General features: G+C 40.4%; 1 protein-coding gene and 2 long non-coding RNA genes across 3 annotated transcripts in view; 2 read left to right on the top strand and 1 right to left on the bottom strand.

Moving 5' to 3' along the window:
* Window positions 1-15,515, top strand: part of LOC106911123 (protein NLRC3-like) — a 52,310-nt gene that overhangs the window by 31,208 nt on the left and 5,587 nt on the right. The window lies entirely within an intron of this gene.
* On the top strand, window positions 5,559-6,415 carry LOC148160421 (uncharacterized). The gene is made up of 2 exons (XR_015764845.1): window positions 5,559-5,855; window positions 5,927-6,415. It is a non-coding gene; the product is annotated as an uncharacterized LOC148160421 (long non-coding RNA).
* On the bottom strand, window positions 7,681-8,285 carry LOC148160420 (uncharacterized). Its single transcript, XR_015764848.1, has 2 exons — window positions 8,141-8,285; window positions 7,681-8,040 (listed from the first exon to the last, which is right to left on the bottom strand). It is a non-coding gene; the product is annotated as an uncharacterized LOC148160420 (long non-coding RNA).

Below are 15,515 nucleotides of genomic sequence, written 5' to 3'. Positions count from 1 at the left end.
TTCCAACAATGAGCCCTCAGGTTTCTCTGACAAACTTTTCCAAAAACAGGAGCCATAATACTGGATGGATAATAAATGACTAAAACTATATGATCACGTAAAAGGTTAAAATAAGATTCATAAGTATAAATGTATATGTATGGAAAACAACAAGGAAAATGACAAGACAAACCCTCATCGATTTTCTATTTGCTTTTTCTCTTCCCTTCTGTCTGAGCCTCACACGGTGCATCTGACCTCTGACCTCAACGCCTCCCATCTGTCCCTCCTACAAAACCAGCCAATGAAAATGATGGAGAAGATCTGGAGGATCAAGAAGACAAAAAAGACCTCCATCACCTGCAGGGGACAACTGTCGGTCTCCTGTTGGGCATTTGGACTGAAAACCTCCGCTGGTCTGCTGTCCAGTATCAGCGAAGAGGAAGAAAAGCTCTTCTCTCACAGGAGCTGTGAGAGAAAAAGACTCTGAACTGTTGACTCTTGTTTCATCTGTGGACAACATGGACATTTCCTGAGGGACGATCTGGATAACCCAAAGAACCAACACCAGAACCAGTTGGACTGACAGGAAGCTGGAGGAGAGAGACGGGGCAGGATTTGGCTGCAGCAGCACCGAGACCGACTGGGGCAGAGGGGCGAGAAGGAAGGAACAACCTGGATCCACATCAACCACTGTGAAGGACGACCTGTCTGTAACGTCCATCTAGATCACGACTTTAAATCTGAAGCAGCAGCAAAACTTCCCTCTACCAAGTATCAAGAACTTCAACTGTTGACACCAAAGAGGACAACGTCCAGAGCAACAGCGACTTTAGATGTTTCTGAAAGGATCTCCACTCAAAGGACTATTGCTGGTCCACTGGCGAGTGACCGAAGCGGAGAGTGAAGATTTAGACTTTTCTGACAGGAGGGAACAAATCCTCCTGAGCAGACAGACGATCCGTGTTCCTGCTTCTACGCTTTACCTACAGATGGAAAATCTGTGCTTTCTTGTTGGGATTTGAACAGAAACTTATCTGTACCTTCACTGCACTGATGTCATTTTTTTGTGGGGTTTCCTAGAAAACACATGAAATTTGGTAGCTTAATTATAATCTTTCTTAGTTGTTTGACTCCTCAGGATGTTTAAGAGTTTAGAAATTCATTCTTCTAGACATAAGAGAAGTCAACTTAAAATGAACTTTAATGTGTGTAAAATTAAAACTGATAAGTTTAAAACTTTGGACTTATTTAATTACGCATCAGGAATGCACAAATTTATGTTCTGTCACCGCATTAAAATAAGACATTAAGGTTTAGATTAAACAAATGAACTAAATGACTTAATATGTACATTTAGGCTGTAACACCAAAATTAAACTGTGCATAGATCAAAAGTGAATGGGGTTAACATAAAAGCATGTAATGCATGTGTAGAAATGTAAAATTAAATTATTCACAGGGAGGTCTAAGGATTGAAATAGATGCACTTATTTTGCACGGAAGAATTTGGGATTAAAATAATGACTTATTTAAGCAATTGGACATATTACTTTGAAAACGGTTTGGTATTCTGCTGGTCCAAATACATTACTTCAAATTTCTGCTTTAAAAGTTTTGTGAAAGATGACAAAAGATATAGATGACAAAAGATATAGATGACCGTCTCCCTGGCAAGGAGAAACAATAAAGGGATGAATGGATGAATGCCGGTAGGTTTTTTGTATCCTGCCTATATGTTTTTGTTTCATCTTACAGAATAATGTTTCAGTGACTGAATGAATATGTAATGTCTTCAAATGTATGGGATAATTTCTCACTTCTCACCATAAAAATTGTACAAATGTCCTTTTATATAATCAGTGGGGATGGAATAAAATTTGACGTGTGATTAATAGTAAATATTACATATTTACTAATAATCAAAAGGAGGGAAAAGTGGTGGAAAATTACTACAAGTTAACATCTGCTGATCATATTATATGAAATGCTTGTGAGCTCATTAAAAGAGCTATTTGGGTCACATGTAGAAGACTGGGAGTCGTTTTCTACAGCTGCATCAGAACCAGACTGTGTCGCCCATGTTTTGAATTCTTTTCCCTTGGTATAAAACTCATATGTTGTCTCTGCCTGGCAGAGCTTTTCACCGAGATCTGCTTCATGATTGGTTGTCCTACCAGCTCTGAGTTGTGCACAATTCATAAATAAACCTGATTGAGTAATTTTACCCGAACAGTGCTTGTCCCCCCTCCCCACAACAATGGATACAGACAAATACAGATCACCGCAACTCTTTTTTTGCGCATTAATACGTTGCATGACAGACTTTATTCAATGCAGCGCAGCCGCAATGTGTCCACCGAACTGCGCAGGTCACTGTGCACCTGAAATGACAGGATATGATTCACGTACACTGATATTACACAGCTTCAGTGTCGCTGCCAACATCTATTTAGCAAAGTTTTGTAATAACGAGTACGGTGATATTTTAAAGTATAGGCACAAAAAAAGTCCACAAGACAACGTATTTTGTCCTGATTAACCACCAAACAATAATTTGTATAACGACATTGCCAGGTGCGGAGCTATGGGGGGGCGGGGGGGGCGGCTGCCCCCCGGCCCGGGATGCGGTTTCAAGTCGCTTATAGACAGAGAAAGTGGGTCCACGCCTGTTGAGAAAGGACCATTCAATGTTAAAGTCCCTCAATGGAATATATATCAGTCCCATTGACCGTTTCACTCACGGTTTTGCCGAAGTGCTTCCTGGGTAAAAATCAAACGAAAAACGCTTCTGTGATAATTTGGTCACTTTGTCTTTTTTTGTCAAGTCAGTGTTTGTAAAAACAAAAACGCAAATATTCTAACAGTTTATAAAATGTATATTTACAGTTGTGGTCAAAAGTGTACATACACTTGTAAAAAATCATAATGTTATGGCTGTCTTGAGTTTCCAATAAGTTCTACAACTCTTATTTTTCTGTGATAGAGTGATCGGAACACATACATGTTTGTCACAAAAAACAGTCATAAAATTTGGTTCTTTCATAAATTTTTTATGGGTCTGCTGAAAATGTCACCAAATCTGCTGGGTCAAAAATATACATACAGCAACAAAATTTGTCAACTTTGGTGATGTAGCGAGTTGTGTCAATCAAATTAGCTTCATGTCATGGCCTCTTCACTTCTTCTAAGTGATTCTGATTGACTACAGCTGTTGACTTCTCATGAGCCCATTTAAATAGGGCTCATTTGACCCAGTGATTAGACTCAGCTACAAAAGCTACAATGGGAAAGTCAAAGGAACTCAGTGTGGATCTGAAAAAGCGAATTATTGACTTGAACAAGTCAGGGAAGTCACTTGGAGCCATTTCAAAGCAGCTACAGGTCCCAAGAGCAACTGTGCAGACAATTATACGCAAGTATAAAGTGCATGGAACAGTTGTGTCACTGCCACGATCAGGAAGAAAACGCAAGCTATCACATGCTGCCGAGAGGAGATTGGTCAGGATGGTCAAGAGTCAACCAAGAATCACCAAGAAGCAGGTCTGCAAGGATTTGGAAGCTGATGGAACACAGGTGTCAGTCTCCACAGTCAAGCGTGTTTTACATCGGCATGGACTGAGTGGCTGCCGTGCAAGAAAGAAGCCCTTGCTCCAGAAAAGGCACCTTAAGACTCGGCTGAAGTTTGCTGCTGATCACATGGACAAAGATAAAACCTTCTGGAGGAAAGTTCTCTGGTCAGACGAAACAAAAATTGAGCTGTTTGGCCACAACACCCAGCAATATGTTTGGAGGAGAAAAGGTGAGGCCTTTAATCCCAGGAACACCATGCCTACTGTCAAGCATGGTGGTGGTAGTATTATGCTCTGGGGATGTTTTGCTGCCAGTGGAACTGGTTCTTTGCAGAAAGTAAATGGGATAATGAAGAAGGAGGATTACCTCCAAATTCTGCAGGAAAACTTAAAACCATCAGCCCGAAGGTTGGGTCTTGGGCGCAGTTGGGTGTTCCAACAAGACAATGACCCAAAACACACATCAAAAGTGGTAAAGGAATGGCTAAACCAGGCTAGAATTAAGGTTTTAGAATGGCCTTCCCAAAGTCCTGACTTAAACCCCATTGAGAACATGTGGACAGTGCTAAAGAAACAGGTTCATGCAAGAAAACCATCACATTTAGCTGAACTGCACCAATTCTGTCAAGAAGAGTGGTCAAACATTCGACCTGAAGCTTGCCAGGAGCTTGTGGATGGCTACCAAAAGCGCCTAGTTGCCGTGAAAATGGCCAAGGGACATGTAACCAAATACTAATGTTGCTGTATGTATATTTTTGACCCAGCAGATTTGGTGACATTTTCAGCAGACCCATAATAAATTTATGAAAGAACCAAATTTTATGACTGTTTTTTGTGACAAACATGTATGTGTTCCGATCACTCTATCACAGAAAAATAAGAGTTGTAGAACTTATTGAAGACTCAAGACAGCCATAACATTATGATTTTTTACAAGTGTATGTACACTTTTGACCACAACTGTATATTACCAAAAAAAAATTACATACAATCTTAACTAAAGGGGCTATAAATAGAAATATATAAAATTATAAAGAATACATTGAAATACTGTAGGTAATAAGGCCTGTTCGTAATCTGCACCTGATTGGCTCAGCTGGTCATTGGTGGCGTGATCCTCGGATACTCAAACCCCGAATCACACGTCACAGATTGACGTCAATGACCGCCTGAGGAGAGTCATTGAATGTAGGCCTTCATCGATCATTTGGTCACTAATCATTTTCTTTGTCTTGCAGGTAAAAACTTTAAAAAAAAAAAAAGCCATTAAACATAGGTTATCCTTTCTTAATGGTCGAGCATCACAATGCAGGATAAAAAGAGAATCTTTAGTCCAGGTCTTTATTTAAAGGCCTGCATGAAAAGGAGGATGTGTGGACTGTCATTGGCTCAGAGTCCAATCAGAGGCTGGTTTTAAACGGGCTGGTCTCAAGTACAACAAACAGCTGGCTTCCCTAAAACTAACACACTGCGCTCCCCACAACAACCGGACACTTTTCTAGCTCTTCTTCCTCCCATCGCCTACATGTTGCTCTCTGCTGCCCCCTAGGGAAGAGAGGGGGCACCAGCTACACAACACTGCACACTTTAATTCATATTTTAAAATGTATTAATATGCACTGATGCGCTCGTGGATCCAACAGTAAAACAAAATAAGAAAGCGTAAAATATTCTTGCAAGACTAAGTTGCTGGGGTTTTAAAGAACCTTTATAATAATCGGGAGATTGAATAATTTTTAATATTATGTTAATGATAATTATTGGTAAGTTACTAAATAATATTTTTAAATGTGTAAATAACATTACAACATTATTAAGTAATATTTATATTATATACTGAGACAAATTTAAAGACAAATAAGACACTTCCGGTTTGTGTTTTTCAAAACAATCAGTATGATGTCTATGGTGATAAGAAACTACAGCTATGCCATTAAGCTAGAGAATTTACACATCACTTCCACTTCTTTTGAATACTTTCACATTAAGAGCTATGTGTAGCCGGGGCATATTGTTTCACACTGAATGTGTGCTGCTGCGCCCTCTTCCTCTTGCCCATATATGGAAGATGCTGTGACAGAGCGCAGCTGGCTTGTTAGGGAGACAGGTGATCAGCATTTGCATTTAAAAGCAGGTAGATCGCTGAGATGATCAGATGCAGGCTGAGAACTTGTGCACAGGTATGTTTAACATCAATCATGGAGTGAGTTTAGAATTTGTCTGATTCTGCCACTGATTGTTGTAGGAAACGCACTTTAGAGAGTGACGTCAAGAGCAACATTTACTGGTTTCACTGTAGAGAAGGTAAGGGCCGTTTCTTATGATTTATCTGGCTGATTAATGTTCTTGTCTAACTTGATTTCTTTTGTGTGTAGGTTGGCCTGCTACTGTTTCAGTTTTTGATTTGTTTTGATTTCAATTTACTTATTTTTAGAGGTTGTTGATTAAAAATAACTTTTCTTTTTTTGGGGGGTTTGTTTAGGGAAAGGGACTTTCTATTTTAGCCCGCTGACTTGTTTTAAACTGGGACCTATGCTGTCCCTGGGTCCTAGGCTGTTTTATTTAGATTGAGGAGACTAGTGGAAGGGGAGTTTCTTTGTTTCTTTTCCTTTGTATTCACTAGGGATTTTTGTGTGAGTGTGCTTTTGTTGGAACACTTAGGTGTATTTGGTTATACTTTTGTTTTCTTATTATTCCTCCCCCAAACAGTCAAATTTTTATCTAGTTTTTAATTATTCAGCTTTAAGGATCCCAGGGCCAGCATAGACTTCCACCTTTAGTGTGGTCATTTGGTATAATAAAATAAGTTGACTATTATTGCACATGAAACATTTGTGAATTCAATAAACTGTTTGTAATCTGCAGCAGTACCTCTGTCCATTTTTACAAACTTACCTGAGTGATCTGGTAAAAAGATCTAAAGCTGTACCCAAGGTCACATATGGAAATGAGTTCATATCCTCTGTTAGCTTTATATTAAATAATGCATTTTACTTTTCTTGTTTCCACCCTTAAACTTTTATTTAGAAGCATGAAATTAAATTCTGCCGAGGTTTTCCACCACCACCGTATAACTTTCCTGTTCCTAGTCATTTAAAACAGATTAAAGTATTTAAATAATATTAGCAGTTGCACCTTGATGTTGTTGTACATGTAATACATTTATTCACAGATGAATTCAGTTATACAACATGTAGTGGCGATTGTTTGTCAAACCAAACATCCAACAAAAGTTCCAATAAGCCACTGAGACACTGGGGTCAAGTATTTCAACGCAGGCAAAGAAGGTTCAGGATCCAAACTTGTAACATGTTCTTCATGATTTATTTTGATATCTTTGCAAAACAAACAATTACAGAGTTCAAACTTCCTTTGTTTTCTCTGCTACCTCCTTGCACTGGTAAAAACCATAGGCCCCTAACCCAAATGCCTGCTGGTCCTTTACCAGGCCCCTACATTTATAGAAAGTGGACCAACCCACCTCACTTCCTGTTTACTTAAAAAATATCAATAAGAAAAATAATAAAACAAACAATATACATTTAAGAACAAACTAACAAAATTCAAATGGATAAAGAATATAAACAATAAATAGCTCCAACACAACAGATTGCAGTTAAATAAGTAATATTAACTAGTCACATTTTAAACTTTAACTTTTATATTAAGTTTTTTTCCCATTAGGAAAAAAAATGCATTGAGCAGCATTTTCATCCTGCTCAATGCTCTGATCTCAGCAGGTTGGATTTAATTACGCATTTTTATAGTTTATATATTTTTTCAGGCTTGATTCTTAAAGTTACAGACATCCTCTTTTTGTGAGGATTTTTAACTAAGTAAGTTTAATTTTCTTTTCCATTTATTAACCCTGCAGTGGCTCTTTAACAACATTAATTTAAGCTGATTTTATTTGACCTGATAAAGGTGAAAATGAGAACAAATGAAGTTAAACAAATTACCTGGTTAGTATGTAGCGGAATATCTGTAGTTACAATAGGTGACCACCAGAGGGCAGTGAGCGCTCATAATCCACAATCAAAAACCTGTTAAACTCGTTTGTTCTGCTGGTTTTCTGCAGAACAAAAAGCTGCTCAGCTCCAGATCTTCTTCAATAACAGCAAAACAGAAATACCGAAAGTTTTCTATCTTTATTCTAGTTTTATTTCACTTTGTAAACTGAAACTGATGAATCAAACTTTGATTCTGGACGCAGAAGAAAACACAAGTCACCTGACTTTCTGTGAAAAAGAAACTGAAACTAACTTTGATATTTTTCTTCAAGTCAGCCTCCATTTTGAGCGGAGGGTGGAAATAACATGTTGACTTGTTAACAGAGGTAAGTGTTGCCGCTCCGGGTCCCTCCGAGTCTCTCTCGGCTCTCTGGAGCCTTTCTGACCGATAAACCCTCCGAGGCTTCCCGGGGCCTCGGCCACCTCGGTCTGGGTCCCTCGTCTCTCATAGGGTGTGGTCCCCACAGCAGTGCTCTGATCTGGAAAGGAATTAGATTCAATGAAATGTTTTATTGTGAGACGTTGCTGCTTATAAAGTGATTCTAAGTGAGGATACATTATGAGAGAAATAACACAAACCATAAACACACAGCTCAGTAACAGTGTTGTAGTACTCGAGATCGGTCTTGGTCTCTAGACCATTTTTTGATGGCATTTGGTCTCGGGCGCTGAGGACTCGGCATTTTATTGCAAGATCAGTCGAGACCGCAACTGTGAAAATATCACTAAGCGTACAGCATTCTGTCCAGTTTCTTTGTTAACATCTTTGTTTTCCGTGGATGCCAAACGCACCGACTAAAATCCAGGCAATAACGTGTTTCTGTTACTCCCCCTCCCCACCCTTCACTCGCAACGCGGCGCTCCAGACATGCGCAGTGGTTTCCTCTGAGTGGCAGAAGATGTCTGTCTAATCGTCAGTAATATAATAGCGCTGCATAAATCATAAGAAATCCAATGGGCACTGCTAACTCAGCAGCGCTTCATTTTCACAGCCAGTGGGGAAAACGTCTAACTTTTTTCGTCACTTAGAAAAGTAGCTCAAAGAAAGGTAAGCTCCGTTGACGTGATGTTAGCGAAGCTAGCTGTATAGAGACACTAAGCATTTGTGATGGAAAAAAAAGTCACTCACTGCACTTAATTATTGTGCGGAGGTGTTGACTGACTTGTCCCAGATATGGGACAACGCTGTGTCCAAAAGTCTGCAATATAATGATGTGATATTCAGGAACAGTCCGGTTCTTCTGAACGGCTCTTTACTTAGAAAATAGGACTGGAGGGTCACTGAGAGCCGTTCTTTGTTCTTGTAATGCTTTGGGTACACTGCAGTAGCTATCATTATTTAATCATATGCATTGATATTTTTTTAATTGACAAATAAATAAAACACAAGAATGAAAAAGCATGCACATTGCTCTATGATCGTTTTTGTTCAAAGTGGCAGCTGTCATGTCTGCCATGGTGTCAGACTACCTGGCCTCATGTAGCGGGAGAGAGGGTGAAAACAGTCACAGTGAGCACCTTGTGCTTGGTTACTTCTTTGTTGCTCCCTGGTCAATGTTCATAGTTGAGCGTTATTTACCGTCAGAGCATTGCCTCAATTGCTATGTTTAAAGGTGCAGACAGTGATGGTTTCTGACATGACTAATATGGGCGTTATCTTTTTAGGGATGGCAGGAGACCACAGCGGATTGTAGCACTTCACTTTAATATTGGTAAAATTTATTAAGTATTTAATATCTAGGTGTTTTTATGGGAATATGGATCTTTCAGATCAATTTGAGAAGCAATTTTGATAATATTTCAAATTTTATCGTGTCATTTAGCGCAGGCCGCTGTTCTTGGTCTTGACTCGGTCTCGACTTCCCTCGGTCTTGGTCTCGACTTGGTCTCGGACCCTAAAAGTCTTGGTCTTGTCTTGGTCTCGGGTTAGGTGGTCTTGACCACAACACAGCTCAGTAACTGCAGAGTTAACCTGGTGAATGATCAACTCTATGATACAACTTTTAAAAACTCACTTAAAACCCATTTATTTCTCTGGGTTTTAACCCTGAGTGAGCTATAGAGTTAAAACCCTTGTCTCCACCTTGTATGTTGAAATGGGGTCCAATCGACCCCACACACGTAAAACCTGCATCATTTTCCATAGACCTCTACGTTTGCCTCAGTCCTCGCACCCACAAGGGTTAATGCTGCACTGCTACTTGTATTTCTGATGTTTGATTTCTATTTTTCTTATATTTTATCATTTGTTTTCATTTTCCTGCAACCCTTTGGTCAGCTGCTGTTTTATTTTAAGTGCTTTAGAGATAAAGTGGTCCACCATGACAGCTGCATCTAACTCTGATCTGTTTGAGTGGAGTGTGCAGCAATGACCTTCTCAAATCTAACCTAAATGAACTAAACTAAAAAAGTTAACCTCATGTAACTTTTTACATCAGTGTTCTTGTTGTAGGGACTCTCTGTGAATCTTTTTAACCTAAAAATCAGAACAAAAACAGTTTTAAACTAGTTTCTCTGCTTGTTGAAGTCAGCAGAAAGTGAAAGACATCACTCCGTCCCTCATCAGTCTGGGTTCATCACAAACTGACGTTTCTCTTGTCTGGATCAGAACCGGCTTTAACCAGTCCACAGATTTCCTCTCTTCCTCTTCACTGACTTTGGTCTTTTTTAATTTTTACCTCTTGTTGCTCCTTGCAGCAGAAAGAATCAGGCCTCGCTGAGTGTTTGGGGGCTTCATCCCCTCATTGAAGCAGCTGATTACCCATGATTCCTTGCAGTGGGTCCAGCTGGTACCTCAGCTGGATGCTGTGGTCCCTGAAAGCAGCTTTAGCTGAGAGGAAATCCTGCTGAGCTGCTCACATGACCACAGAGGCTGACATGTTGCTGAGATCCCAGCTGGACCCGGTTCTGTCTGGAGGAGAGCTGTGGACCCGACCTGAGCTGCTGCTCCCTCAGAACCTTCTGCACACTGACTCCCTCCATACGGAGCTACAATAGAGTCATGATGCGTTCAGGTCCACTGTGGGAGCTAAACAAGTTCACTAGTTCATAGGAAATGTTCACTTGTTCATTCATCTGATTCACTCTGATCCTCTGAACTCCTGATGGGAACCAGCTTTCTGCTTCACAGGACACTTACTGGACCTGGACCACTGGTCTGACTGGTTCTGGTTTCTTTCTCAGGCTGACTGAAGTCCAGAAGATGGAAGATCTGGATCTAAAGAAGGACAGAGCAAAACCTCCAGGACCCATCAGTCCGTCTGTGAGGAGTGACTGGTCCAAAGATGAAGATCTAGACTTCAGTACTGAACCTGGACCCTCAGACAGAAAGTAAGAAACCAGTTTCTATCTGGTTCATGTGAATCTATAGAGATAAAATATAGATGATATTAACTGGTTGATCTTCAGTGTTTGATCAAAAGTAACTTAAATTTCTTCCATATTAATTTAAAGTTAAACATGAAGGATGTTGGTCAGTAAATCAGTTTGAATGAAAAATGATGAAAATGAAACAAAAACCAGCAACAATGTGAGGAGCAACGACTCAGATTGTCTCTGAACTGGATGTTGCAGCAACTAGTTGACTCTTTACTCTGTAGTAACTTTTCCATCACTAGTCTCTCGTCTCAATCACGTCACTAAACTGATTTTTACAAGAAGATGAACCAGGTGAGTTTGTCAAAGTTTAAATTGGATAAACTTCCAGAAAACTGTACAAGAGTCGAAACACTGAATTTCTTTAACTCCAGACTAAAAACCATCTGATTTTAGTGGCTTTGATTAGAAATGAAACAGTGACCAACATATTTGATGGTTATGATTTTGGTGATGCTCTCATCAAATATGTCTGTTCAGTTGTTGAATGCCTGGTGTTTTCTTTATAGCTTTCTGTCTTTATTATGCAAAGCGCCTTGAACTGCCTTGCTGCTGAAATGAACTGAACTAATAAAGTTGAATGAAGGTTCAGTTTGACCAACAGATCAGTCTGAATGTTTCACTCTGGAGCTTCAGACCTGCAGCAGTTTGTGTTCAGAGCTTCTTCTCTGGGTTTTATCTCAGTTTCTCACTGATTGATCTGAATAACAACATGTTTGTGTTTCAGAGGTCAGAACCACAGAGGGAGAGCAGAACCTCCAGGATCCAGCTGTCCCTCAATGAGGAGTGACTGGTCCAAAGATCAACCTCCATTCTTCAGGACTGAACCTGGACCATCAGAACCAGAGTAAGAAACCAGTTTCTAACTGGTTCATGTGACTCTGCAGAGCAGGACTGGTTCTAGGCTTGGATACACGAGGAGACAGGCAGAAAGTAAAGGAGGCTTTATTATGCGTCCATTTTCTGCTCCATGATATTTATTAACATTGATGACTAGTGATTGATTGATGGGATAAACTTTGTCCAACTCCACAACAAAACTCAACCCTAAAACCTTGAAATGAAAAAGTTTCTTCATAAACTTTTTATTTTCTTGTTAAATCCAAGATTTAACCAACAACATAACATTTATCTACTTGGATTGTGATCATGCAGTTTTGCATCTTAAGCTGATTTGAACCTAAATGAAGATAAAAACACATTTCTTTCAAACAGTAATAACAGACAGACTAAAGCAGAAGGTTTTTAAACTCAAAGCTTCAAAAGTCTTTCTTCCTGCTCCTGTTTTCTACTGTCTCTTTGCTTCAGTGCTCAGTGAGACATCAGGCAGGATGAATGATCTTAAAGATTGACTGAATGTTGGCTGTGGTTGGTTACCCAGCATTGGCTCAGGTGATGCACAGCAGCTTTATTACAGGAGACACACCTGATGGAGAACCAACACAGAAAATGAGAAGGGAGAGGGCAGGTCAGACATTTTCTGTTTCATTTGGAAAAGGCAGCAATTTGACTCAAAATAGGGATTTTGTTTGAAGTTGAAAAAGAGGAAAAGGATAAAGAAGGAAGATATGTAATGATTGTAGGACGAATCGGAGAAATGACAATTTGAGTAATAAATGTTTATGAGGAGAAGGACAGTTTCCTGAAACAAATAGTCAGAATAATAACTGATGATGGAAAAGGAATGAAACTGATGGGGGGAGACTTTAATACGGTTTAAAATAATGTATTAGTTAGATAATCTTCTGATTATGGGCCACAGACAACGACATCCAGAATGCTAAATAATATTACTAAAGAGCTGGTCTGATTGATGCTTGGAGAAATATCAACCCCAAGAAGAGAGACGACACATTTTACTCAGATCCACACAAAAGCTACTCTGGAATAGATTATCTATACAAATCTGAGCCACATATACATAAGGTATTAAAATGTAACATAGAAAATCTAACTATAAGTGGCCATGCAGCTATAATGTTGTCTCTGTGTGGACAGACAGATTCTGGTTCATTTGTCCTGGTTCCTCCACAGAGAGGATCTGCAGAGCTCAGAGGTTCCCACTGATCCGTCTGTCCAGCTGGACTCCATATTTATGGTCTGTACATCGGTTCTGTTCAGTCTGTAGACCAGAGGACTGTCAGTCTGTCCAACATGGACCTGATGTTCAGATCTAGTCTGATATCTTCTCATTCTGTTCCAGCTGCTGGAGGAAAACATTGTCACATTCGTGAAGAACGAGCTGAAGAAGATCCAAAAGGTTCTGAGTCCAGATGACCCAGAATGCTCAGAGGGTCAGAGTGAGGATGAGGAGCAGAGGAGGAGCAGCAGAGAGGCGTTGATGAAGATCACCCTGAACTTCCTGAGGAAGATGAAGCAGGAGGAGCTGGCTGACCGTCTGCAGAGCAGTAAGAGGATTTCTACAACAATTCTGCTGTTATGTTGAATAATTAAAACATGATTACATGAGAAAATGAATTCAACTGAAATCAAACAAGAGAAACGAACAAATACAGAAAATCTTAATCAAACAGTCACATGAGCTCAATGACGTTCTGGATTCAGCAGCTTTTTTATTTAAACATCACCTGTGGTGACTGATGTGCTGCTCATGAAATATAAACTTTGGGAACTTTATATTTACCGTAAAATACTGTAAAAAACAAACATGGCAGCAATGCACAAGATAAAAACCCATTTTAGTTTTAATTCCTGCACCCAGTACATAAAAATGTTCCATTCAGCTGCAGATGAAGAACCTTCAGAAACACACAGACAGCTACCAAATTCACCCTGTGATGCAGCAGCGCCAACATTGAGGGCCAGTAAATGATAAACTGCTGCTGATCTGCATGACATGAACTCTCCGACTGTCTACCGTCCATCTACATGCATCCAGACAGAAGAGGTGGCTAGAAGGCCTCCTTGTTGAACTGAGCTGCAGGCATTTGATGCAGATCAAGTTCAAAAAGTTCTTGCCAAGGTTTTTCTACAGTTTTTCCTGTTTATCCCTAAACAACCAACTATCAAAGTGTCTCTGAATCCTTCTGCTTAGGGCAGAACCTGGATTTCTACTGGAAGTCGGTTTGTAAAGAGTAAACAGGACAGTGGAGAGAACAGTTCCCTGGCTTGACCCAGTGCTGCGTAAAATTGTGTCCCAGTTTGCTGTTTTCATTGGTCACTCTCCCCAGCTACAGTGGCCTGTCCAGACCTTACAGTGTGTTGTCTCCATGCAGGGACTGGAGCTGGAAAATGTCAACGGAAACTCAAGTTAAACTTGAAGAAGAAGTTCCAGAGTCTCTCTGAAGGCGTCGCTGAAGCTGGAAATCAAACCTTTCTGAACCAGATCTACACAGAGCTCCACATCACAGAGGGGTTAACTAGAGAGGTCAACCAGGAACATGAGGTCAGACGGATTGAAACAGCATCCAGGAAACAAGAAACAATCAGGAGAGAAGACATCTTTAAACCTGGAAGTGATCAACCAATCAGAACAGTGATGACCATGGGAGTGGCTGGCATTGGGAAAACACTGTTAACACAGAAGTTCACTCTGGACTGGGCTGAGGGCAGAACCAACCAGAACATCCAGTTCATATTTCCATTCACTTTCAGAGAGCTGAATGTACTGAAAGAAGAAAAGTTCAGCTTGGTGGAACTGATTCATCACTTCTTTGAAGATATTAAAGACGCAGGAATCCGCAGCTTTAAAAACTTCCAGGTTCTGTTCATCTTTGACGGTCTGGATGAGAGTCGACTTCCTCTGGACTTTGATGATAATCTGATCCTGACTGATGCTACAGAGTCCAGCTCAGTGGATGTTCTGCTGACAAACCTCATCAGGGGGAAACTGCTTCCCTCTGCTCTCCTCTGGATAACCACACGACCTGCAGCAGCCAATCAGATCCCTGCTGAGTGCGTTGGCATGGTAACAGAGGTCAGAGGGTTCACTGACCCCCAGAAGGAGGAGTACTTCAGGAAGAGATTCAGAGGTGATGAAGAGAAGGCCAGCAGGATCATCTCCCACATCCAGAAATCAAAAAGTCTCCACATCATGTGTCACATCCCAGTTTTCTGCTGGATCACTGCTAAAGTTCTGGAGGATGTGATGAAGACCAGAGAGGGAGGAGAGCTGCCCAAGACCCTGACTGAGATGTACATAGAGTTCCTGCTGGTTCAGCTCAAAATCAAGAAGGAAAAGTTTGATGGACGACGAAAGACAAGAAATATCTGGAGTCCAGAGAACAGGAAGCTGATTGAGTCTCTAGGAAGACTGGCTCTAGATCAGCTGCTGGAGGGAAACCTGGTCTTCTATGACAAAGATCTTGATAAATGTGGCATCAACATCAAAGATGCTGCGTTGTTCTCAGGAGTTTTCACTGAGATGTTTAAAACGGAGAGAGGAACGCGCAACATCTCCGTCTACTCCTTTGTTCATCTGAGCATCCAGGAGTTTCTGGCTGCCGTCTACATGATCCACTGCTTCACCAGCAGGAGGTCAGAGGTCATCAAGACGTTCCTGGGAGAAAAATACAATGAAACATCTCTAGATGACTTCATGAAGAAAGTCATGAAGAAA

Source organism: Poecilia mexicana, unplaced genomic scaffold (genome assembly GCF_051168715.1).
Source record: "Poecilia mexicana isolate PSO_F unplaced genomic scaffold, ASM5116871v1 scaffold_2, whole genome shotgun sequence".
NCBI lineage: Eukaryota > Metazoa > Chordata > Actinopteri > Cyprinodontiformes > Poeciliidae > Poecilia > Poecilia mexicana.
Note: the sequence above shows the minus strand (reverse complement) of the source record. Positions and strands in the feature narration are given on the sequence as shown.